The sequence below is a fragment of the Desmodus rotundus genome, chromosome 7 (genome assembly GCF_022682495.2).
Source record: "Desmodus rotundus isolate HL8 chromosome 7, HLdesRot8A.1, whole genome shotgun sequence".
NCBI lineage: Eukaryota > Metazoa > Chordata > Mammalia > Chiroptera > Phyllostomidae > Desmodus > Desmodus rotundus.
Window position 1 is genome coordinate 5104597 of NC_071393.1, and position 8173 is coordinate 5112769.

Consider the following 8173-nt stretch of genomic DNA (forward strand, 5'->3'; position numbering starts at 1 on the left):
GCTCACACAGCTCTTCAGGAGCAGAGCCAGGACTCACCCCGGGGTCTGACTCAAACCCTGGCCCCAGAGCCAGACTCATAACCCTCCTGCATCCTTCTCCCCAAAATAATGTTGGGGATTCCTGCATGCCAAGCACTTTACATATCTTAACTCATCATGCAACGGACCTTAGTTGGCAGGAAGTAGCCTGACCCCCATTTGACAGATGAGGAAACGAAGCGGAGGGGGCTAGTCACGAGCCCAAGGCCACAAAGCAAGTTGGGTGGAGCTGAAATTCAAACCCAGGCCTCACTTCAGGCCCTGCTGTTTCCATCATCCCTGGGGACCAGGCGGGCCGACCTTTTGTCATCCCTTTCAGGTCCTGGCTCTGGTTTCATAACTCAGCTTGGATCTGCCTGTCCGTGAAATGACAACATTTCAAAGGGTTATAGGGACTTCATTTACCCAACATTGAAGCACCCACTGTGTGCCAGGCACTGGTCCAGACACTAGACACCAGCAGTAAACAAGAGGGAGAGGGTCACGGCTGCCATGCTAGTGGCCAGTGCAGGAGGCAGACAAGGAACAAAGGGACAAAATGTGTCTGCCCGATGGTCCGGTCTTCAGTGCTGGAGGAAAGCTAACATGGAGAAGGGGTCAGGAGTGTTTGATTTTAACGCGGTGAGAGGGGGTCAGGAACAGCTGTACTGAGAAGGTGACATTTGAGCAGAGACCTGAAGGAGGCGAGGGAGGGAGGCTGTGGAATGTGCCAGGCAGCGGGAACAGCAAGTGCAGAAGCCCTGAAGTGGGAAGCTGCTGGTGTGCTGGACGACCAGCCAGGAGGCCAGTGAGGCTGGAGCAGAAGGAGGAAGGGGTGAGGTGGCAGGTGCAGCCAGCCAGACAGAAAAGGCTGTGGTGAAATAATCCAGAAAAGGGGCCCAGAGCTCGGCCCGCAGTTACAGAGAGGGGGTGGGCAGAGAGCATCGGGCACTCAAAGCGGAAGAATCTAACTATGCGCTTGGCTCAGTGATTTTTGCCACTTTCCCCAAGGAGCACAGGGTGGGGCAACAGAGGTCAGGTAGGACCTACTGGGAGGTGATACTTGGGCCCCTAATGTGACCACACCTTCCCTTGGGATTCTCCACAGCCACTGTGAGGACCCACCTTGTGCTCCTGCTTCACAGCCTCACTCTATATAGGACAGTAGGTACACTTTTCAAGAGACAAAATATGTGAAGTCCCTGGAATGCAGTAGGTGCTCAGCAAATGTTCATTCCCCAGCCTGTGTGGCGCCTTGCTCAGGGCCTGAAGGAATGCGGTATATGGGTGGTAGCTCAACCTGACCCAGGGTGGACGGGGTGATTGCTCCCAACTGAATTCACCTCATCTCACCTGCCTAGGCCATCTAGGATGGCTTCCTGGAAGAGGCACTACACACTGTGATTTCGTAGCTGAGGTCAGCCTCCCTTGACCTAGGAGCAGGTCAAGGCCAAAGACCCTGAAGGCTCAGGGTATTTAGTGCCTGCTCTGCCTCCCTAACCTGTGACTTCAGACAGGCTACCCTCCTCTGAGCCTCAGTTTCTTCCTCTGTAAAATGATACTCATGCCTTTCCCCCAGAGCCCAACAACTGCATGTGGACCCCAGCCCCACTCCTCACAGGAAACGCCCACGCTGCCTGTCCTGTTTCCCTCCTACCTCTCAGGCCGCCGCTCCGCCCTCTGCCCAGTCTGCTCTTGGCTTGCTCTTCTCTGGGTTCGAATGTCAGCTTTGTAGTGTCCAGGCTGTGCAACCTCAGGCAAGCTCTAAGCCTCTCTGCGCCTCTACTTCCACATCTGTGAAGTGGGGTCATAAAAGCACCTAAGTCAGTGTCGTCATGACAGTGACACGGTGAATTAATCACACAGAAGGCGCTAAGCATGGTGCCAGGCCCATGGTACCTGCTCAGCAGTGGCAGCTGTTGCCGCTCAGCGCTCTGCAAATGACCCTTGGCTTCTCCCCTCACCCGACTCTGACCACTGATCAAGTCCAGCTGATCTCCCTCCAGCCTCTCCCGAATCAGCGGCCTAATTTCTACCCACTGCCACATCCCCATTCTAGGCCCCCATCATAGCTCGCCTGGACTGCTCGGCTCCAGTGGCTTCTTCCTTGGTCTCCCTGCCTCCACCCCTTCCCTTCCTTGTCCAAGTTCTTCAGGGTAAGAGCCACACTCCTTCCAAGGCCCCTCCTCCAGCCCCACTGAAATCCAACCCCCACAGAAAGATCCTGTTTAAAACCAAGTGCAGCCACAGCCCTCCACCACACCATTGACTCCTACCTTCTCATTACAAAATTCAGTCTTCCCGGGGCCTCCAAGTCCCCTCCCCCTCTCCCACTCAGCGTCAGCCAGCCCGCACTCCCTGCTACTCCTCAAACACAGCAGGCGTGTCCTGCCTGGGGGCCTCTGCCCTGGCTGCTCCCTCTCAGGGGAGCTTCCCCAACTACCCTCCACACGAGATTCCCCCAGTCCCTCTTCAGGCACCCAAGCCTGAAATTACCTGGGTCGTGTTTGCCTATTCTAGGAGGGCAGAAGGTTTTTTGCCTGAATTCCATTCCGGTGTCTGGAGTGTAGTTGGTGCTCAGATACCTGTAGAATGAGTCAAACAATAGTCTTAACGTCTCAACGGCTCCTCCAGAAGGTGTGCGTCCCTGTCCTGTGTTAATAGGTGTGGAAACTGAGCCACAGAGAGGTTAGGTAACGTGCCCAAAGGTACAATGCTGTGCCCAGAATTGCACGCCCCAGACAAGTGGCCCAAAGGGGCTAATCCTGGGGTGGCCCCACCCCATTAAGGCCAAAGAAAGAGCGATTTCCCTCATGCTCAGCAGCCCTCCTCCTCTCATTGCCCAAATCGGGGCTGGTCGGGTCCTAGGTCACCAGTGACACAGGAACCCACTCTGTCCATGACCCCTGTTCCTTCCAGCCCCAGCAAGGAGGAGGGGCAGGGCTGAAAGGGGAGGAGCAGGGGCTCCAGCCTCTGGGAGGGCCTGGTCCCTGCCTTATCTCCCCGGCTCAAGTTGCTCTTAACAAGTCCAGAGTCCAGTGTAGGGCGCAACTGACTCATAGCCTGAGGCCAGGCAGAAGGCTGTAGGGTGCCCCCCCTCCCCCTCCTCCCCCTCCCTGATCCCAAGGCCACGCACGCTCTCCACCAGTCCACGTTGGAGGTCCCTGAGAAGGTCACTTCACTTTTCCAAGCCTCAGTTTCCTCATCTGTCAAATGAGCTGTGGAGACAATTCAATGAGCTAAAATGAGGAAAGCCCCATGGCCAACTATGGGAAAGGCATCAAAAATACCACCTCTGTGAGTCAGAGTTTTCACCGTCTCACCTCTAAAATGAGAACATTAACATGCACCCGTCTGGGAAAGGTTGAATAAGTTAATCCTGAAAAGCCATTTTGCAAAACGCTTAGCAGGTAGTGAGCACTCAGGGAAGCTATCCAAAAAAGGCAAATAATTAGCTCCAGGTCTCCAGGGACACACCTGGCCCAGAATGGGGGACTCTGGAGAAACAGACATGGCATTTTGGCACTCAGGAAAGAAACCACACCAGAGGTCCTGGGGTTGAATCCAACTGCCACAAGTGTCCCTGAACAGTGGGCACGGAGGAGAGGGTGTGGCAAGCACAGGGATGAAAAGCAGGGACCCCAGGGGCACTCCCCAAGCCCCTGGGGTGGAGGCAGCTCCCACCCCTTGTAAAGGCTGGATCTCCAGGGCTGCTAGCAGCCCTCTGTTCCTTTGTGTGTCGTGTGGGGAGCTCTTAAGTTTCCTGGGGGACAGTTAAAGCCCCAAACAACAAAATGTGGATACCAAGTGGAGGGCTTGTCTCCAGAGTTCCCAGCAGCAGAGGCCCCTTATGGGGGCGGGAAGGGGCAGTTCAACGGCCAAGTTCGCCCAGGACCGCCGGGGTCCTTAACGGGAAAATCACTGCTGACGTGGAGTCGCAAACAGACAGATCCCCAGAAGAGGTCTCTCTCGCCGGCCGCGGGACCCGAGACCCATGGCGGCCCGAACCCGGGCCCACGTCCCCTCGCAGCGCTCCCCGCTGGGCGGGCCTTACCTGGCGGCGCGGCCTAGGGCGGAGGCGGCGGGACGGAAGACGCGGGGCCGGGGGGCAGCCCGGCCATGGCCCGGGACCCGCACTAGCAGTGGCAGCGGCGCTTTGTCTCTCCGGCGGCCCGGCAGGCGCAGCCGCGAGAGACCAGAGCTCGGCTCGAAGGAGGCGGGGCAGCGGGACAGCCGGGGACCTGCGGGCGCGCCCCTTTAGCCCCCCACGCTCGTCCCACCCCCGGATTGGCTGCCCGGCCTGGCCCGCCCCCAGATTCTCCCCGCCCCTGTGGGCCCCGCCCCGAAACCACTCTTAAGGGGACCGCGACCCGTTCGCAATCTTGAGTGACGGATCTCAGGAAAGAGGACGGGGTCCCCTAGAGTCAGCCGGTTTCCAAGGCTAAGGACAGCGGGGAGATTCGCCCAGAGAAAACAGCAGGGTCCTGAAGTCCTAGGACCAGCGTCCGAGCACCTCCCGGGCTAGGGTTGCCAGATTTAGGAAATTTAACACCCAACTCAATTGAAAAATAACTCCTCATGCTGAAAATTTGTGATTTATTGGAAAAAGAAAAAACTGAATACAGGACATTTCGGGCGATCTGACAGTCAGTAGAGGGCTGCAACCCTAGCTCTTGCCCTGGGGGAAGAGGGAAAGTTCCGGAGGGCCTTCACTTCTCTAGGCCTCAGTTTCCTTCTGTGTAAAATAAAGACAGTCAAGGTACACAAAGGTCATGGCACACAGTAGGTGATCTCAGCAAACAGCAATTTCTGTTCTTTTTGTTCTGCCCCAAAAAAAACCAGTTTGCCTGCCTAGACCTGTGTTTACTCCCTGCTCTTGCTGCCTCCTCCTGGCCACCTCCAGGGCTCAATCACTGCCCAGTCCTGGCTTGAGGGCAGGAGACCAATCGGACTGGTCAGGACCATACATTCATTCTGCATCCTCTCACTAAGAGACTACTGTGTGCCAGGCACTGTGGCTGAATCAATCAACAAACCACAGAAATAAGATGAGCTCTATAAGCGGTTCGTGCCAGGAAGATGGTTCGCAGGGGCCATGGAGTGGAAGGGCTGTGAATGCCATTTCGGACAAGGTGGCTGGTCAGAGGAAGCTTCTCTGAGGAGCAGGGACCTGAAGGACCTGGAGGAGGGAGCCGTGGAGATATCTGGGGGTCTCCCAGGCAGAGGGAACAGCAAGTGCAGAGGTCCGGAGATGGGCCCATCCCAGGCATGTTTGAATGAAGAAGAGGCCAGCAGGGCTGGAGCCGAATGAGCAAGTGCAGGAATAGTAGGCTGAGTAATGTTCCATTGTGTGGCTGGACCACATTTTTGTCTATCTTAGCATCCACCCGTGAGCATTAGGTTGGTTTTGCCTTTTGGCTACTATGAATAGCCAGGCATCTTCATGGCTGGAACTGTAGAAAAGAGACAATGATTCATAGGGACTGGAGAGAGGAATTTGAGAACCAGAACTGGGTCATGGCTACGTTACCTAGTCCCGATGATGTTACCTCAAAATCGTGTCTTGAGTCTGTCACTTCTCCATTTCCGCTGCCGCTTCCCCATCCTAGGCCACTGGTCATATCTCACCAGGTGGGCTGCCGTAACCTTCTCTCAGGTCTCCCTTCTGCCATTCCAACTCCCAGCCCCCCGGGTCCAATCTCCATGGAGGGATCCTAGTAAAACTTAAATCACGTTATGGCACTCTCTTGCTCAAAGGCTTTTCCAGACACACAACTGTGGCATATTGGGCTGATGATCTAACCAAGTGAGCTACCCAGCCAGGACCAGAATACAAGTTTAAAAGACAGATAAGCACATACATTTTCATAGCAACACTACTTACAATAGCCAAAAGGTGAAAACAACCCAGATCTCCACCCATGGACGAATGGATAAATAAAATGTGGTACATCCATGCAATGGACTATGACTCAGTCATAAAAAAAACATGAAGTCCTGACACCTGCTACAGTGTGGATGAATGCATCAAAACCATGATGCTCAGTGAGAGAAGCCAGACGCAAAGCCCGCATATTGTATGATTCCGTTTATATGAAATGTCCAGAACAGGTAAATCCATAAATACAGACAGCTGACTGGCAGTTGCCAGGCAGGATTTTACTTTTGGGTGATGAAAATGTTTTGGAACTAGATAGGGGTGGAGGTTGCATAGAGCATTGTGAATTCATTTCAAAATAGTCAATTTTTTAAAAAGGTTTTATTCATTCATTTTTGGATTTTATTTATTTATTTTTAGAGAGAGGAGAAAGGAGGGAGAAAGAGAGAAAGAGAAACATCAATGTGTGGTTGCCTCTTGCACAGCCCCCACTGGGGACCTGGCCCACAACCCAGGCATGTGCCCCGACTGGGAATTGATCCTGTGACCCTTTGGTTCGCAAGCCGGCACTCAATCCACTGAGCTACACCAGCCAGGACAAAAATGGTCAATTTTATGTCATGTGAATTTCACCTCAATGAATTATTGTTTTAAATGACAGCCAAGTGTTCCTGCCCTCCCTCACCAGAGGGGGGAAATAAGGAAGCAGCACTCATGCAGTACACTAGCTGACAACGGGAGTCAGGGAGAAACGCAAAGCAGGGGCAGAGCGTGTGCACTGTGAATGAGGATGACGGATTAGCCATTTTCACTAGGAGGGCCGTGGAGAAGGCAGCTTTTGAGCAAAGACCTGAGGAAATAGGGCAAAAGCCATGCAGATATCCAGAGGGGATGCATCCCAAGCACAGGGACTAGCAAGTGTAAAGGCTCAGAGGCAAGAAGCATGTCAAGGAAGTCAGTGTGGCTGGAGCAGAGAGAGTAAACCGAGAAAAGAGGTGGGAGCAGGGGGGCCTGTGGGCTTTTCTCCGAAGGCTCAGGAGAGGAGGGGGCCCCACGAAGGAGATGAGAAGGCGCAGACGGTGAAATAGGCCAAAAACCAGGCCAGGCCAACTGTAGGCAGTGTAACTGAAGACTCTGTGCCTAACCTGTGATGCCTCCCCACCCACCGCCCTCCCGCCCTGCCACCAGTTAGAAGGTGGGTCTGGGAGTGCAGGGAGTTTAGTCTGCTTTGTTCTCTGTGGGGTCTCCAGTGCCTGGCACAGTGCCTGTCAGATAGTAGGTACAGGGTGACCGGGACATGCACGACTCAGGACCTGAGCCAGTTCTTCCCAGGAAGGTGCTCACAGGACCTGCCATCTTGCATCCGGACCTCGGCCTCCCCACCCTTTCTAATGATCCCCCACTTCGCTCAGCCACCAGCAGGGAAAGGCAGTGCTCTAAGCTGGCGTCTGGGGCAGCGTTTCATCCCACAGTGGCTGTTCTGCCCCTGAAGTGGCTAGCACCAGCCAGCCCCAAAGAGGAACTGAAATTGCCCTCCACCACAAACACTCAGCCCAGGCCACAGGCTGGGAGGGACCGGGGGGGAGGTGAAGTGTAGGAAGGGCTAGATCCCTTCGGGGCCCCTCCTCCCTTGGTACATGTGGAGGAGAAACAGGGGCCTGTGCGAATTTTGCTGAAGGCATGGAGATCGGGAAGGTCTTGTCCGCTCCTTGCGTGGTGTCAAATGGAGGATTTGAGAGCCCTGCCTTAAAAGGTGGCATTGCCAACTCCTCTCCTCATCCCCTCCATCATTTATGGGGCCTCTCATCCCCCCTCTCTAAACCCTTTCTTCTATCTTCTGCAGTCTCCCGAATTCCTAAATACTTCCTCCCAAGGAGCAACTTAAACTTCCTCTGAGTTTCACCTGCTCCTTAATAGTAACCAAGATGTGTTGCATATCATCCCATGGCCAAGTTCCTTTCACAGACCCTTATATTGACCCTCAAGCCAAGGCTCAGAGAAGGTGAGTAACGTGCCCATAGTCACACAGGAAGGGGCAGAGCTGAGGCTACAACCCAGGTCTATTGGCTACCAAAGCCTATATTCCTAAGTACCTAGCTGCCTCCTCTTCCAAGTACTTACTGCCCTAGCAAAACCCACAAACCAATAGCCCCCTCTTTGAGATAAACCACGGCCCTCACCCTGAACACCAGAATGGCTGCCTTTGGTAGGATATTAAGTCAGATATGTTTTTCTTCCTGCTACATCAGGTCAGGACTTGAAGGGAGGTAGGGTTGG

General features: G+C 54.4%; 1 protein-coding gene across 3 annotated transcripts in view; it reads right to left on the reverse strand.

Moving 5' to 3' along the window:
- Window positions 1-4250, reverse strand: part of PHETA1 (PH domain containing endocytic trafficking adaptor 1) — a 256756-nt gene extending 252506 nt beyond the window's left edge. For 2 of the 3 annotated variants that reach the window (XR_008427354.2, XM_053928513.2), the window contains exons 1-4: window positions 4073-4250; window positions 3155-3236; window positions 2515-2603; window positions 1676-1812 (exon numbers count right to left, since the gene is read on the reverse strand). The gene's annotated coding sequence lies outside the window, so the exon portion shown is untranslated. The remainder of the gene's footprint in view (window positions 1-1675; window positions 1813-2514; window positions 2604-3154; window positions 3237-4072) is intronic. The other variant, XM_053928514.2, reaches the window with a different exon arrangement.
- Window positions 4251-8173: the final 3923 nt, after the last annotated feature.